Source organism: Pelodiscus sinensis, chromosome 1, assembly GCF_052426305.1.
Source record: "Pelodiscus sinensis isolate ZL-2025 chromosome 1, ASM5242630v1, whole genome shotgun sequence".
Classification (NCBI taxonomy): Eukaryota; Metazoa; Chordata; order Testudines; family Trionychidae; genus Pelodiscus; species Pelodiscus sinensis.
The window spans coordinates 334,072,336-334,089,503 of record NC_143052.1 but is presented as its reverse complement, the minus strand read 5'-3'; the positions used below and the strand labels follow the sequence as shown (position 1 = coordinate 334,089,503).

Genomic DNA, 17,168 nt, shown 5'->3' with positions numbered 1-17,168 from the left:
CTCACAAACATGCATGATGCAATTATGGTGCCTTATTAGTCCCTTTAGCTTCAGTCATGCCACTAGGTTATTTTGTGAATTCAAAAGCTTATTTATTTTGTAGGTCAATACTGCCTGAATTTCTGGCATTGAGGCATTTTAGCCAGAGGGGTTGTTCTGGCTGTTTATCCATCAGGCCAGTCTCAGAGGGGTAGCCGTGTCAGTCTGTAACTAAAAAGCAACAATGGTCCCATAGCACCCAGAAAGCATCAGGGCAGTGACAATCAGGTTCCTTTAAATGGTGTGTTTGAAACCCCAGCAGGGTTGATGCAGCCCTTCAACTTTCCAAGACAATGAACTGGAATTTATAGGTTAGAATTTTTGTGAACAAGGTCTTGCCCTCTCCACTTCATACGTAGGAGGTTTCATGGCACTTTTCTCATGAACAAAGAGATGGCCTCAGTGCCCTGAAAAAGAGAATGCTTCTCTTTTGTTTCTAAGCATTGTGCTAAATGTAAGTTCACTTGACTGCTGCCCACTACTAGCAAGATGATGGCACTTCAGTAATGGGTGCAGTGAGGAGTGTATACACAGCAGTAAAGATCAGATGGTTGGAGTTTTCATTTCTACAGTGCCTTCTCTTTGTACCCTCTGACCAGGCAGGTACTTTCCTATCATTAATTGTAATAGTCTACAAGGGCAAGTCAGCCATGGTCATCACTGAATGAGCTGACTCAACTCTTCACAAATGTATCTGATCGTGACAAAACTGTCAAGCAAGGACAATTCCAAAGAGATCAGGAATTGGATCAGTTTTGCATCCGGAGCATCCCACCACTGAAGGCTGGCTCTCCCAGCAGTGCCACAGAAAGAGACTGAGGCCCCCTGTGAGAGGACATAAGTCATCCCTTTCCATTAATAATATTCCATAAACCAAAGTAATCCAAGTATGCAAACTACATACATAAATCCACAACTAGTAACTGGCTGCAAATACCTTCACATCTCAACAAATAAGTAAACAGCATGTTGTGTTTTACTCTTGTCAGTGGATAGCTACTGGGGGGAGGGAGGGGTTTTTTAAGGTGTTTATGCCAAGTACCAGTAACTGAATACTCTACTGACAAATTCATCTATTGCAATCTTGAATTCCATTGTCTTGTAAATGTTACCAAATGTTCCTGAGACAGGATGGACCCCAAATAAGTTACTTTTGAGAAACTTCTTCCTGAAACCCCACAGAGAATGACACTTTAAGAAACACACAGAGCAGTACACGTTTGGTTACACAATGGGAAAACCACTTCTGAAAATGAACTCAAGTGTCTTAAGCACATCCAGAGGGTTTGGCAAGACACCAGAAAGACTATGGAGTTCATGTACCAGGTCGTACCCATCCACATCCAAAATACTGCCAAAGAACTCATCAAAGCTGATCCCAGGTGACTACACAATTTTTTTCAATTCACTTGTAGGAGAAAGAGTTTCCAATGCTATTCACATCACACTGGAATCCAAACATATTCATGTGCTCTCGCAATAATTAAAAATGTTTCGCCAGTTTCACGAGAGCAGAATTTACAGCAATATTGAAAGTGTCAAATTTAAATCTTGTCTGCATCTCCAATGATTTTTTCCTCTGCTTACATAAGAACATAAGAACGGCCGTACTGGGTCAGACCAAAGGTCCATGTAGCCCAGTATCCTGTCTACCGACAGTGGCCAGCACCAGGTGCCCCAGAGAGGGTGGACCGAAGACAATGATCAAGAGATTTGTCTCCTGCCATCCCTCTCCAGCCTCTGACAAACAGAGGCCAAGGACACCATTTTATCCCCTGGCTAATAGCCTTTTATGTACCTAACCTCCATGAATTTATCCAGCTTCTCTTTAAACTCTATTATAGTCCTAGCCTTCACAGCCTCCTCTGGCAAGGAGTTCCACAGGTTGACAACACGCTGTGTGAAGAACTTCCTTTTATTAGTTTTAAACCTGCTACCCATTAATTTCATTTGGCGTCCTCTAGTTCTTCTATTATGGGAACTAATAAATAACTTTTCTTTATCAGCCCTCTCCACACCACTCATGATTTTATAGACCTCTATCATATCCCCCCTCAGTCTCCTCTTTTCTAAACTGAAAAGTCCCAGTCTCTTTAGCCTCTCCTCATATGGGACCCGTTCCAAACCCCTAATCATTTTAGTTGCCCTTTTCTGAACCCTTTCCAAGGCCAAAATATCTTTTTTGAGGTGAGGAGACCACATCTGTACACAGTATTCAAGATATGGGCGTACCATAGTTTTATACAGGGGCAGTAAGATATTCTGAGTCTTATTTTCTATCCCTTTCCTAATAATTCCTAGCATCCTATTTGCCTTTTTGACCGCCGCTGCACTCTGTGTAGAAGTTTTCAGAGAACTGTCCATGATAACTCCAAGATCTCTTTCCTGATTTGTCGTAGCCAAATTAGCCCCCCATCATACTGTACGTATAGTTGGGGTTATTTTTCCCGATGTGCATTACTTTACACTTATCCACATTAAATTTCATTTGCCATTTTGTTGCCCAATCACTCAGTTTGGTGAGATCTTCGTGGAGTCCCTCACAGTCTGCTTCTGTCTTGACTATCCTAAACAATTTGGTATCATCTGCAAACTTTACTACCTCACTGCTTACCCCTTTCTCCAGATGATTTATGAATAAATTGAAAAGAATTGGTCCCAGGATTGACCCTTGGGGGACACCACTAGTTACCCCTCTCCAATCTGAAAATTTACCATTTATTCCTACCCTTTGTTTCCTGTCTTTTAACCAGTTCTCAATCCAAGAAAGGACCTTCCCTCTTATCCCATGGCCATGTAATTTACACAAGAGCCTTTGGTGAGGGACCTTGTCAAAGGCTTTCTGAAAATCCAAGTATACTATATCTACTGGATCCCTCTTGTCTGCATGTTTGTTAACCCCTTCAAAGAACTCTACTAGATTAGTAAGACAGGATTTCCCTTTACAGAAACCATGTTGACTTTTGTCCAACAAATGATGTTCTTCTACATGCTTCACAATTTTATTCTTTACTATTGTTTCGACTAATTTGCCCGGTACTGAAGTTAGACTTACCGGTCTGTAATTGCCAGGATCGCCTCTAGAGCCCTTTTTAAATATTGGTGTCACGTTGGCTACCTTCCAGTCATTAGGTACGGAAGCCGATTTAAAGGATAGGTTACAAACCACAGATAATAGCTCAGCAATTTCCCATTTAAGTTCTTTTAGAACCCTTGGATGAATGCCATCCGGTCCCGGAGATTTGTTAACATTAAGTTTTTCTATTTGTTCCAAAACCTCCTCTAATGACACTTCAATCCGGGACAGTTCCTCAGATTCATTACCCACAAAGGACGGTGCAGATTCAGGAATCTCCCCAACGTCCTCAGCCGTGAAGACTGAAGCAAAGAAATCATTTAGTTTCTCCGCAATGGCTTTATCGTCCTTGATTGCTCCTTTTATAGCTCGATCATCTATGGGACCCACAGGTTTTTTAGCAGGCTTCCTGCTTCTAATGTACTTAAAAAACATTTTATTTCTTTTTGAGTTTTTGACTAGCTGTTCCTCAAAATCTTTTTCTGCTTTTCTTATTACATGTTTACACTTGATTTGACAGTGTTTATGTTCCTTTCTATTTATCTCACTAGGATTGGACTTCCACTTCTTAAAAGATACCTTTTTGTCCCTCACTGCTTCTTTTACATGGTGGTTATAACTTCATAGCTGAAGTTTCTTCTTGACTTGTTTCAGCTAGTTCCACACTTACTGATATTACTTCTGCTTTTTGTTTTGTGATTAACAATGTCCCTTCAAATCCATTATGATGGCAACTCCATATTCTTGTTCAAATAATTTCCAATAATTTTTTGACATCAAGACCCAATGTGGAGCTCTAAAGTTAATATTGTAAACAAACATTGCAAACAGTAAGTTGTGACAAACCACAAGTGAACTGATGAACCAAAATGAGAAGTGTTCATTCTCCAGTGGGTCGAGTTCCATGTACACCCCACTATCTTGTGTTGTTTCTTTCAACAGTGCTGACTGCACTGTATTTGAAATAGCAGGTCTTTGACATTTTCCATTTTGTGCTCTCATCTTGTGTCAGAGAGAGGCTTTAATGTTATTGTCACACAGGATTTCAAAACTTTCTAGCTACTGGTTGAAGATACAAACAGAATGTACATTAGTTGAATGCCCAACAAAGGTTTTGACCAGCTTGAGGAATCTGCTGCATCACTCATCACTAGATGTAAAGAACGGCAGTGGCCAGAAGCAAGATTTTTTTTTTAAATAAACAAGCTTGCATACTTTATGCTGTCCTCTCACGTGAGTTCTATTATTATAAGCCTATCCTTTTCAGTTACCAAGTGTCATACCATAGCTGGGTAATTCCTGAAAAATCTCATCTGATTCAGACTTTCCAGCAGTCTCCTTCACATTAAAAAATGATAGGAAGTGCTCTTCGATATTGACTTCTATCTCTTGGATCTTAATATACTTTATGAAATTTGTTCTTCATGGCCAATATTAGATATGCAAACCAAAATAATGGAGCTTCAGGGGGGTAGCCGAGTTAGTCTGTTGCAGAAAAAAACAACAACAACGAATGGTCTGGTAGCCCTTTAAAAACCATCAAAACATGTAGATAGCATCATGAGCTTTCGTGGGCACAGCCCACTTCTTCAGATGACCAGAGTTATACTTCATCCTGTTGATAATTTTACCTGTTACATCTTGAAATATTTTGAAATTATCATCATTATCATTTTGTATTGCTGGGCTTAATTAATCATATCCTTCTTCTTTAGTGAGGACTGAAGAGCCATAATTGCAGGCTCAAATTTAACCATTAACTCGATTTGGCCTAAGAAGTTTTCATTTCCACACTTCTGTATTTTCACTGATCCACAAAACACTATGTTCCACAGTTCAACTAAATGAAGAATAATGGCCACAATACTTTTAAATACACTTCGCAGGTGTTGTGTCTCAATTTTAAGCAATGAAAGTAAAGTCTGGTCAATTGCAAATTAGATTGTCAAAGGGTGGATTGATTTAAATCAAGTTACCAAAAAAGTTATGACTGACTGTCCTTAGAGTGCTCTTAATTTTGTAGTAAACCCCACTGAACTCACTGGCACTTCTGTTTTTTGAGAAAACAGGTATATAATGGGGTTCCTTTGGAAAAGCTAAGTTATGCTGAAGTAAAATAGGGAATAGATTTATGGCATCACCATTACAGTCTGTGGCCACAATGTTCCAAAATAAGAGGCATGTATTATGTAATATAAAATAAGAAAATGACATTCAGTGGCAACTCTAGATTTCTCTTACTGCAGCTTTCTGTATTGTATACCTACCACTTTACCGTATTTCCTAAATGAACATGGCGGCTTTCTTCATGAGTTTGAAGAGTTTAATGGATATACTGTCATGCCCATAAGCCACCACCAATGAGACTATACTTACAAACATCAAATAATTTGCAATAAAAACAGAACACTTGCATCCACTTTATCAGAACAGATGAGCCAGTTGCACTGTATGTTTTCTCCATTTATTAATTTTCTTCTGTAAACCTTTCATTGTGACTTGGAAAATTTACCTTTAACTTGCATTGGGCCATATTTCACTGTGGCTATTCTTGTTTTCTTGCAGCTCCTCTCTTCCACTTGTTTGACAGTTACTGTGCTCTATCACAACAACAGTTTCTGCTCTTTCATGCACCACTAGTCATTTTTCTAGATTAGAATCAAACCAGGAAGCTACATTCGAAGAGATGCCAGGAGTAAAATTTCTCTTGAAGTGCAGCTGTCTCAATCTGGCGCACGCACACGCACACACCCACCCACCCCCCTTTGGTTTTATCACACCTGATAAAAGTTTTCTAAAACTTCCTGACATCTTATGGATCAGTGCAGATGGTTATAGATAGATGGCAAAACTGGGAGTAAGGTGATGCAGAAAAGGCCACATCTAGCCTTTTCACCAATCCCTATCCCCATTCCTTTTTCACATCCACTCTCGTTTATTCTCATCATAACACAACAAGAAGGAGCCATTCAACTACACTGAAACTAGGGCTGTCAATTAGTGTGCATTAACACAGGGCAGAATTAACACATTAAAAAAATTAACACACGTTAATCGCAGAGGGCAGCAAACCAGCATTAGCTGCTCTCTGGTAAGGTTCAGTAATGTAAACCGCCCACCAGAGGGCAAACTGAAAAAAGCAGCAGCAAGAAAGGGGAAAAATACCTGGAGGCCTCCCAACTCCAACAGAGAAATAAACAAGAAGCAAAGACCCTGACACCTGTCCCTCTCTCCTCCCAGGTGACCATGTTTTGTTTTGTTTGTTTTTTTTAAATAAAACAGCTGAGGGGGCTTGCCCAAACTGTCCTGACCCCCCAGCAGGGCTTACCCAACCCACCTTCTCTTTGCCTCCTGGGGCTGGTACTGACCCTCCCCCACATCTAATTCTGGGACTGAGTCCCCCTTCCTGAATTCTTCACAGCCAATGGTAAGGTCTACCCACCTCCCATTCCAGGGGCTGACCCCTCCCCTGATCTTGGGGATTGACCCCCACCCCTGCTACCTGCAGTTGGGGGCTGAGCCCTCCCAAACTTTGCACTGCCCACAGCAGAGTCTACTACCCTCTGGTCCTGTGCGGCCCGCAGCTTGGGCTGAGCTAAAAAAAGGACTCTTTTGAATAGGACAGAAATATAGTGATTATATAGAATAACTGAAGTTCAACTTTCATGATAGAATTTGCACTACAATACTTTAGTGAGGTGAACTGGAGGGTTTTTTTTATATAATGTAAATGTTTTGTAATAAAAAAATAAATATAACGTGAGCACTATATACTTTTGTATTGTGTTGTAACCAAAATCAATATATTAGAAGATGTAGAAAACATCCAAAATATTTAAATAGATAGTATTCTAATTGTTTTACAGTACAATTAATCACAATTCATTTTTTACAAATCTCACAATTAATCTTGATTAGTCTTTTTAAAAATCACGATTACTTTTTTTAATCTCTTGACAGCCCTAATTGAAATGCAATGTAACGTGTGAAACTGAAAGGCAACATTTTACACTCCCTCAAAGGCAAGGGCTTATGAGGCCTTCGAGGGGTGTTGGAGCACTGTAGTCCATCCCATTGAGGTTGCCAGATGGTCCCCCAAAAAATACCCGACACACAGTATTTTGGTCGGGCTAAAACTCTGTGTCAAGCAAAAAAAAAAAAGGGGGGGGGGGGAGGGAACACGGGATAATAATTACTGCCTCTCCCCCACCCCTTCTGACAGGCCCAGACCGGACTGCAGCCTCGCCTCCCAGCCTTGGAGTCCTGTGATTGCACAGAAGCCTGGTGGGGGCGGGGGAGTCCCAGCCACTCCCCCCCGCCAGCCTTCTGTGCCATCACATACTCCTACCACCGATCGTGGCCCCGCCTTCCAGCCGCTCCCCCCACCCACGCCAGGCTTCCATCCAGTGCGCAGCCGGAAAAATCAGAGAATACCAGACATTGCACATGTCTGGTATTCTCTGATTATTTTTACCAGACAAAGAGCGCAAATACCAGACTGATAGAATACCGACACCTGGCAACCCTACATCCCATACATAATAAAATGCCTTAAGTTTCTCTGTTTTTAGGATCACAAAGCATTCATATGCTCTGTACACCTAATTTTAAACAGCAGCATAACATGTAACAACATAAGAACAGCTATACTGGATCAGACCAAAGGTCCCTCTAGCCCAGTATCCTGTCTTCCATCAGTGGCCAATCCCAGGTGCCCCACAGGGAAAGAACAGAACAGGTAATCATCGAGTGATCCATCCCCTGTTATCAATTCCCTGCAAACAGGCCAAAGACAACATCCCTGCTCATCCTAACTAATAGACATTGATGGACCTATCCTCTATGAATTTATCTAGGTCTTTTTTTAATCCTGTTCTTGTCTTGGCCTTCAAAACATCCCTTGTCAGGGGGTTCCATTGGCTGACTATGTGTTGTGTGAAGAAATAATTCCTTTTATTTTAAACCTGCTACCTATTAATTTCCTTTGGTGATCCTTAGTTTTTGCATTAGGAGAACAAGTAAATAAACACTTCCTTCTCTACTTTCTCCACATGCGTTCTGATTGTATAGACCTCTAATATCCCCCCCTTAATTATCTCTTTTCCAGGCTTAGAAGTCCCAATCTCATTAATCTTTCATTCGTTCCATATCCCTAATAATTTTTGTTGTCCTTTTCTGAACCTTTTCCAGTTCCAAAATATCTTTTATGAGATGGGTGACCACATCTGCACACAGTATTCAAGATGTGAGTGTACCATGGGATTTATAGAGGCAGCATGATATTTTGTGTCTTATTATCTAATCCATTCTTAATTATTCCCAACATTCCATTTGCTTTTTTGACTGCTGCTGCACACTGAGTGGATCTTTTCTGAGAACTAGCCACCATGACTCCAAGGTCTCTGAGTGGTAACAGTTAATTTAGATATTATTTTATACGTATAGTTAGGATTATGTTTCCAATGTGCTTTACTCTGCATTTATCAACATGAAATTTCATCTGCCACTTTGTTGTCCGGTCATCCACCTCTGAGAGACACCTTTGCAGCTCTTTGCAGTCTATTTTGGACAGTAGTTTAGTGTAAATTTTGACACTAATAGTTCAGCCCTTTTCCCAGAACAGACCTCATGGAAAACCAGTATTTACCTTTCTCCATTCTTAAAACTGACAATTATTCCTATCCCTTGTTTCCTATCTTTTAACCAGTCCATGAAACACCTTCCCTCTTATCCCGTAACAGCTTACTTTGCTTAAGAGCCTTTGGTGAGGGACCTTGCACCAATAAGCACCTACAACTGTAAACAAAAAAGTGAAAGAAGGGAGCATACTATCTCTGTTCCTTAGAGTTGGCTTGGGGCATTTCCCCACCTGTCATGGCTATGGAATGTACATACTTTATACAAAATAGCATGTTTGTCTAAGGAGTTCAACCACCATGTGTCCTCCCTTATTTTGTTAATCACATCTGCAGTAGAACTTTGAGCAGGCAAATAGCCATACAACTGCACTACTTCTGGTCTGCTCCACATCAGCTGAAACAGCCTAGAAACTGCAGACTGGATCTGAGGCCTCCTAAAGCTGCAGCATTCATAGGGTGGGTTGCTTTAGCATTGCTTCCAAGGTCAGAGCTTTAAACTGGATTCCACAGCCTTTAAAGCCAGAAGGGTCTCTTAGATCTTATAGTCTGATTTCTGTATACCACTGGCTTGCTATCCATTTACGCTCATGCTGGGTCTAAATACTTGTGTTTGCTAAAGTATACCTTCCAAAATGGAATCCTCTCTTGATGTGAAGACTTCAAGAGACGGCGAATCAACCACTCCCCTTGAAAATTTATTCCAGTGTTGGTAACCCTCACTATTAAAAAGTTGGGCCTTATCTCTACAGGTTGAATATCTTTAATCCAGCACCCTTGGGACCTGATTGGTGCCGAACCATAGAATTTGCCAAACCACAGGATCAGTATTGTCTAACAGCCTTACCCACACTTCTAAGAACCCAATAAGCAGAAGACGACATTTAAGAGTAAATTAGAGCTAAACAACAGTACGGAATACTGAGAACCAGGACCAGTGGCTGTAAACAAATTTTATAGGACCACGGGAAATTTGGCCACACCCATGATAAGTGGACATCAGGCTAACTAAAATAATTCTGGACTAGAGAGTGCCAAACTAGCGAGGTTCAACCTGTAGACTGAATTTGTCTGACTTTAATCACCAGCCTTTGGTTCTAGTCACAATTTCCAGATATTGATGTTTCATGCTTCCAGGGCTACACAGGGAAGCTTGCCTTGGTTCTGTCTGTGCAATGACTGTTCTATAGCTCCCTGGATTTCTATTTCTGGGGCTGTTAGTCTGGCACATTATAAAAGTACTAAATTCACATCAAAATGGGTCTGTTCCAGACTCACTGTGTTTTATCTGCCCGCAGTGATGCTGTGCTTTATCTGCCCCTTGCATATGCGAGTCACAAGGGAATGCAACTACGTCAGTTAGGGTGAATGAGAATCCAAGTTCATTTTTTTAACAATTTCTATTATTTGTATCTGTCACATGAATTGGAGACATTTTAAGTTCTATATTGCAGTCTGCCCAACAAAATGAATCCTAGCAGGGTCATCCAGTTTTTATGAATGGGGCTTTATGGAACATAAAGTACATGACTGTGAGCACTTTAGGCAGAACAGAGCAGATCTCCTGAAGGCATAAAACTCAGGATTAATGTTGAGTTACTCATGTAAATGCTAGGACAGCAGTATGGAGACTTATACCAAGGGGAGTTAATGGAGAGGTGTTTGGATCAGTTAACACAAGGCTGAACTAAAGTCAACCAGCTAGTTTGTCATCATATTTTATATCTTCTCCATCCTCTGACACATTTTTTAGTGAGTGATCTCATAAAAAGAGAAAGAGAAAGAAATCATCCCATTCTATTGGTGTGCAAAATGCAGGTTTTTCAACCAAACTGAGTTCATATATCTATTATATACAGAACTAGGACAACCCCTCCTATAGCTAAGGGCTAAGCTAGTCAATGGCAACTTTACACTGTTATGAGATTAACACAAGAAGCTCCTCATGTAACCAGGGAATACAAGTATAAGCAATTAGGACCATGGTCATATTTTTTATTGTGGTTATTCAACAGTGGGGAGGTTGCTAACAGTGGCTGTATTGTACACATCAGATCCCTAGAAGGGACATTGTGCGCAGAGGCTAACCACTTACCCTCAGAAGTGAATATTCCCATTCCCTGAGTTCCTTTCTTCAAGGAGTCAAGAAAGGGCTGGTGTTAACAGAATGGGGGTGAGCAGTGGCAACATAATCTATACACCCTAGGAATTAGAAGGACCATTGGCAGCATAAGAGAGTTATGTATTAATTACCAGGATGTCAGCACTGAAATATTCTAGTGAAAGCAGCTGTAATGGTCAGCCCCTCGTGGGGTGCACCTGTCTGTCTTGAAGTAACCCTGGAAACATCCAGAGTACTAGGACTGAGGCCAGAACTTTAGGCACTATAGTCTCTAACACCTGGGGGATCCAAATACATATGCCTCAGCTACCTTCAGCACTATTCTCCTGCCATGGCACCAGACATTCCTTCCAGGCTCCTACTTGTCACAGAATCCACTCAGTTAAGGAAAAGAGCAGCAGTCTGTTCTCCCTCCTGTCCTCTCTGACCCATCACTGCTCAGCCAGTTCATCACACCAGCAAGAGATGCGGTTTTTAATGCTAGATTCTTCTCCTTCTCCCCACGTTTCACATGTCACCTTCTCAAACCAGCCAATTATCAAGACAAGGAAGCAAGGTCTTTTTTTTTTTTAAATCTGTAGCACACAGCACAGTGGGGTTCTGATCCTGACTGGGACCTCTAGTCACTACTGCAATATAAATGCCTAGCTAAGTTCTCCAGCCAAACGGTATTGAGTCGTGTGACAGCATTCTATGCCCCTCTCCACCCCATTTAAGTCAGTCCTTTTTGCAACAGGCACTGCTAACCCTTTTGTTGTATGATGAAGGATCCTGACAGGTCAAACAACTCCCAGCTCAATCACTGGCAGGGTATCAGCTGCTGGTCAAGACCACAATGCATCTTAGTTAGGTCAGGCCTTTACCTGCTTTTGGACACGCAGCTCTAGTGCCAATGTGGAAAAAGTTACATCAAGCACTGCACATTTAATTAAAAAAATTAGACTTGGCTATCCCAAGCAAAAGCTTTAACTATGCTCACTAAGCCCCTTCTTACTAGGTCACCTGCCTGCCCTATAACCCCATAATTCTTTTAACTTTCTGCGCTTTCCATTCTAGCTGATCTGACCATTTGACCTTTGCCTCGCAGGGCTTCCACTCACTTCATTCCGCTTGTTAGTCCTACCAAAAAACCGACAGAGAAGAAACTTAAAGAGCATGTGCAGATATGTAGCCAGATCTTTTTTCCTAGGTGGAAAAAGAGACAGAATCCTTATATTAGTGAGAGATTCAGGTCTTATCTCTAGTTTCTGGGATAAACTCCGACCACCGTTGACTCAGCACTGACGAACATGCATTGTAAGTCGTTCCTCAGCGGTAGCTGCTGAAACCAGGGTTGTGAATCCTTAACCTGTTACGTGGACAAGTTCTTGAGTTCTGTTGTAACCAGTGATGGCACCCTCTGCTCCCTGTACATATGCAGAGTTATGTATGTAACTTCAATGTTTCAAACAAATTTCTACTATTTTATCTCTATTCGTGTTGCAACACCGCACTGGGTGAATGAGCTAGAGTCTATCCTAGCTCACTCATCAACAAAATGGTTCAGTTAAACTGCAAAAATGTATATTAGTGATGCTTCAGCCAGAGAGTATCCAGCCCAATGTTGGATTCCAGTTCAGGTTGTAGAGCTGACAGCTAGGAAACAAACACAGTAATATAGCTTCACATGTAATGTGAACAGTTTTGCACTGGGGCCACCAAATGGCCAATTAACATGCTACCCGATGATGCATTTCACTGTGACTTTTCAGAAGGGAACTATATCTTAATAGAAAGAGTTTGTGCACAGCTGCCCCTTTCACTGCATCGAGCTTTACAATCCAGTATAGTAAACTAGAAAAAAGCGAGGGTACAAAATTATAGGAGAAAAAATTAGAATGATTAAAAAAAAACACCACACGTTAAGACATCTTCCCTGGTATTTAAGAGGTTATATCAATGCAGGATGGAGTGAATGAAATTGTTCACAACAACTAGTTTAAACAGCTCTGAGTTTTCACTTGGAAAGCACATTCATTACATGCAGTGCTACACTGAAGTGGTATGCCATACCAATGCTAGTTCACTCCCATAGTCTCTCATAGTGCAGAGAATCACATAACTATGAACAATAAACACACAAGAGTTATTGGCTAACTATCTCCCTCCCTGTTTTATGGTCTTCTCACAATCTTGAGAAGTGCACCACACTACAACCGCTCCAGTTAGCCATCTCCAACCATACTCACCACAGTCCTTATGACACACATACACTGCACCTATTTCAGCACTCTTCCTCAGCTCATCCAGTCCACAGGACCCACAAACTCATGTTTTCTTCATCAGATCATCTTCAGGGTCTCAGTATCACATCAGTTCTGCTATAAATCCTCTATCCTAGTCATCTGAGAAAAATAGCTAAATGCATCACTATCCACTGTGGTCTTTCAATTCAAAGGTAGAAAACTTATTTATGTCTTGTACCTTTAAATGTCCACATCTCTCACACATCTAGCAAGATGCTCAGCACCAGAGACTGCAGCAGCTTAATTTTACACTTTGCTTCTTCAGATATGATGACTGCTGGAGCAGAAGCTGCAAGTCCAAATTTTACATCATATATCCAATTCATGCTTAGCATCCCTTGCAGTCAGATTACTCAAGTATCTGAAGTGCTCAACATACCAACGTCTCCTCAGACTTGGGAAGGAATATCTTGACCTTTTCAACAAGCCTAGATAACACCATTGTATGTATTTTCATGTGAAATCTTTAGACCTAAATTCTTTCTTTCCATCACTATTTGCACCTTCTCCAGTGACAGACTGCTTAAACTGTGTCAGATTAAAGTGGCTCACTTTTTCTAAACTTTTATGGCTGTCTAGACAATCTCTTTTGAAAGAGGCTTGTAGTCTAGACGTACCCCGATCTAGTTCGGATTACCCTAATATCTGACATAGACCACCTGTTTGGACTATAACTTGATGAACTGATTCCAGAAAAGACTTTTTTCAACTCAGCAACTCACCTTCTTTCATACGAAATAGACTTAGGAAATTTATTAATATCCGTATGTATAATGACCTTAATCACAATACCCTCTCTCTAACTTTTAATAAGTCTTAGTATTTGTTGATTTAGCTAGGCATTCGACAGCTCATGGCACAAACTTCTGTGAGCACTTCTGTGGCTGGGTGGAGCTGATGAGAATGTGATGAGGCTGACAAATGCCAGTATCGCACTACAAAACGCTTTCCTCCTCTAAGCTTATCCTGAAAGTCACATCATTTCACAGCGAGACAGGACATCCACTAACTTTGGGTATCCAACTTGAAACACTTGGGACCAGGTTTTTTTTTTTTAAACAGAGTAAACAGCTTTATAGAGGAGTACTTCATACATTCAAATCCTAGACCCCCATGGACTTGCTGTGAGTGCTCAATGCCAGGTTATCAAATTGGGCAACCAGAGATTGAAACACACCCGGTTTGTGGCCAGCGGTGAACATTGTGACTTATTACTTAAAACTATCTCTGACTGTTGCATCCCTTAAACAAATATGACCGCATTTCAATTGCACTGTATATGCTTCGTTTGTCAAGAGCTTAAGGCTCTATTGGGACGAAAGTTGCCATATGCACGTTAAAATCTGACACGTTACAATGTACACCTGACCGTTAACATGGTGCAGTTCAGTTTTTCACTAGTCAGCACTCCACCTACACACCTCCCTCCAACCCTGAGACTTAAGTACAAAGAATCTAAACTGTCAGAGCAACAAAATGAAAACTCAGTCACATCAAGACTGGGTAAAAGACCCAGTTCTACAAGGTCCTGAGCATGATTAACTCACACTGAAAGTTACAGGACAGTTGAGATTGCGAGGTACTTGGCAGAATCAGGCTCTCAGTTGGATGCTTTTTGTGTCGTTTTAATACAAGAGCCTTTAGGTTTGCACCACACCAAGGTAAATATTAAGGGACTTGGCCCTGACATATTGTACAGTGGGTGGTGGTTGCAAACTGAGCTCCTGTCACATCAGAATTTCCATATCATTAGCCTCCCTCTCAGTTTACAGAAGGAGCAAACAAATGAGAACAGAAGTCACGACACCATCTCCTGTAATTCCAAGAAGGGGTGGTAGGTTTGTAGAATTTTTGGTAGTGCCCAGAATGGGTCCAAGCCTCCCCCCTCACCTGCCTAAGGCTCTGGGATGGAGTTTGGGTGCAGGAAGGGTACAGGCTCTGGGAGGGAGTGGAGGGGGTTTGGGGTGTGGGCTCTGAGACAGAGCTTGATGCTAGGAGCAGGCTCTGGGCTGGGGTGGGGTTGGGGGTGCAGGCTCTGGGAAGAGGGTTTGGTATGTGAGAGAGTCTGGAATGCAGGCTCTGGGAGCGGATTGGGGAGCAGGTGGTGGGTTCTGGCTGGGTCAGGGGATGGGGTACAGGAGGGAGGTGAGAGAACAGCACCCACAGGCAATGCCTCCACACTTCCCATTGGCTGCAGGGGCGCTTGGGACAGGGGCAGTGCACAGACACACACACATCCTTGTGCAAACACACCCCTGCAGTCTGAAGCAGGCAAACAGGAAGCTGCTTTAGTCCCATTGTGCTGCTGGTGGGGTAGCAGTGGGGACCTCCTGGCCCTTTCAAATTGCTGCGGGGCCACAGGTGGGACCAGAGGAGAGGCCTGGGCCAGAACTTTGGTGGAGCTGGACTCCCGTGCTCTCACATAGGTGGAGCACGAGCCTATACAAGTCACCACCCACAATTCCAAGAGCTCCTGCTGGGGAGGATGGGCATATAGCCACAGCAGGGTTTCCCCAGACACCCTGGTGCCAGCGGTCAGTTGCTCCACCACACGTCATCAAATCACAGTCTAGAACTTAAGAATTCAGTGTATTTTTGTTGTATGTTACTCTCTACTGACAGATCCCCATGCTGTAGTTATGCTGAACCACAAAATAGTAAGGAGGAATCAGGGACTGCACTGCAGCCAATCCCAGGAAATCCAGAGCCCTTTCCTTAACACACCTTACCATTAGATACAGCCGCTCACACCATGTGGCAACCACACTTGTCCTCTGAAGGACACCTCCCCTGTCCAAAGCCAGAACAGGGAACAGCAGAGACATATTTCAAATTCTACTCCCAATTTTGTTTCTTATTGGGAAGGGATTAATTCTTTTATCTTCCCTCTTTCCCTCCCCCACAGTAACACAAGTTGAACCTCTGTAATCCGGGACTCCCTGGTCCGGCAACATCAATCATCCAGTAGGACCATAGATGTTCTAGGACTAGAGAGCCCCAGTGAAGGGCTGGTGGCTGGCTCCCTGCAACCGGGCTGCCCAGCGGACCAGGAGCCCGCGTGCCAGCACTGGGCAGCCCTGTGGGCCAGGAGCCCGGCGCACAGGGAGCTGGGCTGGAGCTGAGCTGCCTGGCGCAGCAGGAAAGGAGGTGGAGGGACCAGCAGGGCAGCGAGGCTGTTGGCAAGGGGGAAATTGGCCAGGAGGCCAGCGGCTGGTCCAGGGCTGGGAGGGAGCAAGATATGACCTCTCCTGGTCCGGCAAAATCCCTCATCAGGACTGATCAGGTCCCCAAGGGTGCCAGACTAGGGAGGTCCAACCTGTAGTATATTTAGAGAAGTAGCATTAAGTCTTTGGACAGTTCTCCTCTTGGAGCTCTCACTCAGCTCACAAGCTCCAGCCCACCTCCCCACCACAGTGCGATGAATGTGCCTGTGACCCAGCCCCAAATGGGATGATGGAGGGAGAAGGGAGACACCTCACAGACAGACACGGTGAAAGGGGTGAAAACTTTCCAATTCCCAAATCTCAGTCTCCATATGGGAGGCGGATCTCCACCGTCCTTCTTAGTTTGAAGAGGAGGCAACCACTCCCCTCTTCCCTTCCCATGAAGGAGGCATACTGGGGTGAGGAGATGCACCCACTCCACTCTCAGCTCTTCAGCAGCTCTTCTAGACAACAGAGGAAAAGCTACAGAAAGTACTCTGGTGTCTACAGTACTACTGTGCTGACTGGGGGGGAGAGGCCATTCTATAATCATACCCCACGGTGCAGGAGTACAAGCAGGTAGTCCACGTGCACTGAACATGTAGGAAGCAATCATGGGGGAAGCATGGGAGAGCCTGGTAATTACCACCATACTATTCTCCCTGAGCATCTTTACAGCTCCTGGCCAGCAACAGTGAGAGCTGCTAGCAGAGATTAACTGTGCAGGAAGGATCCAGTGGAGTTTTACAGCTATTTCCTTTTAAAGGGAGTTCAGAGCTGAGAGGTGTTTGTGACATTAATCTAAGA

General features: G+C 42.8%; 1 protein-coding gene across 6 annotated transcripts in view; it reads right to left on the bottom strand.

Annotated features, from left to right (window-relative positions):
* Positions 1-17,168, bottom strand: part of SYTL2 (synaptotagmin like 2) — a 91,579-nt gene that overhangs the window by 42,053 nt on the left and 32,358 nt on the right. The window lies entirely within an intron of this gene.